The following is a 4,422-nucleotide window of genomic DNA, read 5'->3' as shown; positions in this document are numbered from 1 at the left end:
TGCAAAAGTGCGAATGCAATGGTTGATGACATGTTTTGAGGCTTCTCTTTGCGGGGTCGCCATTATAAACCCTGAATAAGTATCAATTGTGACATGCAGATACTTCCAGGGGGCAAACGGAGGAAACTGAGTAACGTCCATCTGCCATATTTCACAGGCTTTCAACCCGCAGGGATTTACCCCTAAGGGAATGGAATGGGCTTGTTGACTGAAGGTGGGACATTGCTGTCTAATGGCTGAGGCTTCGGCCATAGTAAGGTTGAAATGTTTCATGAGAGCTTTAGTGTTTTGATGGAAGTATGAATGGCTCTCCCAAGGAGTTAATGTGTGTGAGGTCATGATACCTGCAGCCGCTTGATCAGCCACATCATTGCCTTCCTGGAGGATTCCCGGGAAGGGTTGGTGGCTGCGAAAGTGTGCTACAAAGAGGAGGTGCTGACGCTGTGCAACAAGGTGTTGCAATGTAACAAAAAGAGAGAGAAGGTTTTTATCAATAGCGGGAGAGAGGTAAGAATCATGAATAGTAGAGACTATTTGGGTAACATATAGGCTGTCTAAGATCAAGTTGAGGAGTTCGTTAAAATTCTGGAGGACTAATATGGTTGCAGCAAGCTCAGCCCTTTGTGGGGATGTCTGCACAGGGGTGGTTTTAGTGTGCCACACCGTTTCTTTGCCAAAGCGCATGCCCTCGTTCCCTACTGCCATCAGCAAATATAGTCAAAGCATTGATCAAAGGTTCTTTGCTGATGGGAGAGGAGAAAGAGATGGGTATTGTCCGAATGATTTGAAAATGTGGATCAGCGGGCGGGTGGCAGGAAACTAGTCCAGGCCAGTCGGCTAAGGCAAACTGAATTTCCTGGGAGTTTTGGAATAGAGATTCCCATATTTGTAGCGAAAAAGGGATAAAAAGTGTGGAAACATCTATTCCCATAGGTAATTTTGCATGGCTCCTGCCTTTTATGATCAATTGAGCCAATTGAGCTGATTTGGAAGTGATGGAGCATCGTGGCGTATGGGAAAGATGGATCCACTCTATGATGTGGAGTTTTTGGTCCTTTTGAGTTACTGCTGCGGTCATAAGCCTCGGGGTGGCTAAAATGACCATATCTAGAGTAGTATTGGCAGCAGCTCTGTCTACCCATATTTTTCAGATATTCTCTTCTATTTGAGTTATTGCTTGAAGCTGAGGTTGCTGCAAGGATATTATGTCAGCAGGCTTTTTCCCCCAGGTAAGGGCTTCAAACAATGGAGAAAGAATATCAGTGGTTAAAGAGAGGAAAGGTTGAGCCCAGTTTACGGTACCCAGATATTGCTGAAGTTGGACCAGGGTGGGTTGAGAAGGTAGAGACAGAGAGGGAAGTGAAGGATAGGCAGTAGTTGAAAGCATTTTATAGCCCAGATATGCATACGGAGTTAGTACTTGTACCTTTTCAGGTGCTATATGCAAACCTCCTTTTGCAAGAATGGCTTTCAGGAAGGAAAATGAAGTAAACACTTCGTACCGGTGGAGCCAGGGGCGGCAACAAGGATATCGTCCATAGTAGTGATACACCAGAAATTGTGGAAAGGCAGAACGATAGGGTAGCAGGACATTATTGACATAGTGTTGACACATGGTGGGGCTATTGAGCATACCTTGGGGTAGGACTTTCCACTGAAAGTGGGAGGAGGGGGAGGAGTTGCTTAAACGAGGTAGTGTAAAAGCAAATAAGGTGCGATCTTGTTATGCAAGGGGATAGAAAAGAAGCAGTCCTTTAAATCTATGACCATGAGATCAAATTTTTCAGGGATGATGTTGGGATTTGGAAGACCACATTATAATGCCCCCATAGGTTTTATTATTGCGTTAACGGCTCTTAGATCATGCAAGAGCCTGCATTTTCCTGACTTTTTCTTTATGACAAAAATGGGGGTGTTATATGGGCTGACAGATGGTTCAACATGCCCTTTGACAATTTGGTCCTGGACAAGTGATTGCAGGGCCTCTAGTTTGTCTATAGTGAGGGGCCATTGATCTACCCAAACAGGTTCTGTGGTTTTTAATTGTAGCCGCAGTGGAGTTCTAGCAAAAGATTCCATTAATCAATAATGAGTTTTGCATTAAGTTGAGACATAAGATCGCGGCCCCACAGGTTAGTATGTAGCGGAAGAACCAAGGGTTGGAGGTAGGCAGTGCGAGAAATATCAGAGGAACTCACCGGTAGCCAGTGTTTGCTACGGTGGGCGTGCTGAACTCCTCCCACTCCCCAATAGCTGGGGCAGTTTCCAAAGGCCAATGTCCAGCCACTCAGCCATTCGGATGACACTTGTCAGCTCCAGTATCTAAGAGACCCGAAAGACTTTGTCACGAGTTGTGAATTGTAACACAGGCCTGGCATGTTCCACCGTTTGATGGACAGTAAATGCCCAAGCATCAGCCGTTTAACAGGTACGGAACAGCGGTTGCTACTAGTTCTCCTTGCTAAATTTGGTGGGAGTATTTCCAATTACCGCCATGGCCACTGAGGAAAAGTCATCGAATCTCTCAGAAACAGAGATGCAATGATTCCCTTTGCCATGAGGTCCCGGATGGGATAAATTATGAGGGGTGTCATGGCAGGAGGGATCGTTTTTAAGCATGTGGGAAGAAAGTACACAGTGCCTGGAATGTCTATTTCCATATCTTGGAGGCAATTAGTTGAAAAGACATGGAGTCAGCCATTGGAGCGGGCTGGCTGATCGCCCCTCTTCTAGTTTCCCTGCAGCTGAGGAATGTTGCTGCGACACTGGTTTGCCCAGTGGTACCCTTTCTTGCACCTTGGGCATATCGTTTTAGGCTTGGTGTTGTTTTGTGTATTGTCCCTGGCTCTACATTGTGCTTTGAAGTGGCCTGGCTTCCCACAATTGAAGCAGTTTCCAGCCAGCCTGTTTTGAGAACCTGCTTGCTGCAAGGCCATGGCCAGATGCTCCATATTGTAGAGACATAGTTCCACAGATTCTGCAAGCCTTTACTAGATAGTCCGAGAGAAGCCCCCCTCGAGCAGATAGAGGTTGCAGAATCCTTTGCAATCCTCATTTGCATTTCAACTAGCGGCCAGTTCAACAGAAGCTCTTTACGGGCTTCTTCATTCGAGATTGTCTCTGAATGGCCTTCTGAAGTTCCTCTATGAATTCAGTATAAGGGTGATGTGAGCCTTGAGTGATTTTTTGAAAAGATCCTACGATGCCAGAGGTAGGATCATCGACTTTGTCAAGGGCTTTGACCATGATACTGATAAGGGCAAGAGTACATTGTGGGAGAGCCATCTGAGCTGTTAAGTCCGTAAATCGGCCCGTACTGAAAATTTGATTCCGCTCTCGCAGCAGCTGCCATGATCGGGTGCAAATCTTTCAGCTTCGGCGCAAAGTCTGACTCCCAAACAACATACCTGCGGTCCCATCAGTACCATACGGAAAGGTCTTTCCAATCTTGGGGTAACATAAAAAAGGAGGTGCTGATGGTGTTAATGAAGCCTCTGACATATGGTGCCTGGATGCCGTACATGGCCACGGCTTGCATTTTAAATCTCTGATTAATTTCATGGGTAAAGGTTCAAGTCTAGGCATCACATTTCCAGCCCATCCCCTATATATTCAACAGGACAGAGAGAGCTCCTCCAGGATAAGAGAGCCCTCCTGCATCCCTGCACCATGGCTTGCGCGATCGCTCCCATGGGTGTCTGATCCTCCGCTGGATTTGAGTTAGGAGGACTCATGGGTTCAGGAGCAGTGGCGGAGGAAGCTTCTAACGGGAGGAGCGTTCTTAGTCTTGGTTTCAGCTGTATAAGGAGGAGGACCCTCCTTTGGGGAGGGCTTTGGTCAGTGCTAAACTATGGATTTTTAAACATTCCATGACTATTCTCCATGTGGTCAGAATCTTTGGTGGAGCCCTGGGATTATTATGAAAATAGTCATCCAAACGTTGCCATGTGGAGACTTTCAAGGACCCTTTCTCCGGATAAGCCGGACATTGTGTGTAAATGTAAGTCAAAAGGGTAATAAGATCCTTCTTTGTTGGAACCGGGAGCATTTTGCCCTGATTCCTAAGAATAAGAATTAACGAATTGAGAATTTGTTAATTCTCCTAATTCCTGCAAATGTGCTATCTGTGCTTTGGAGAACTTTCCGCCCATACTCACCTGAAGGGAGGATGTGTCTTCTTTGCGGAAGATTCCTGGGGAGGATCCATGACATGGAGCGAGCGTCCCTGGGTTGGAACTGGCTCGTCTGGCCGGGTGAGATAGGTGGTTGAAGACAAGGCGCACCTTGCTTTTAACGAATCATGTCGGGGTCACAAGATGCGGCTTTGCTCCGCATTTGGAAGGCTTCCCACTGGGTGGTCGAATGCATCAAGAAAGACACCAGGAGGAACTTCCGGTTTGTCGGCTTCGCGAGCAGCAGGGA

The sequence above is a fragment of the Notechis scutatus genome, chromosome Z (assembly GCF_049901735.1).
Source record: "Notechis scutatus isolate UNSWTSFEM ecotype Mainland chromosome Z, rNotScu1.2, whole genome shotgun sequence".
Taxonomy (NCBI): domain Eukaryota; kingdom Metazoa; phylum Chordata; class Lepidosauria; order Squamata; family Elapidae; genus Notechis; species Notechis scutatus.
This window is presented reverse-complemented; position numbering follows the sequence as displayed.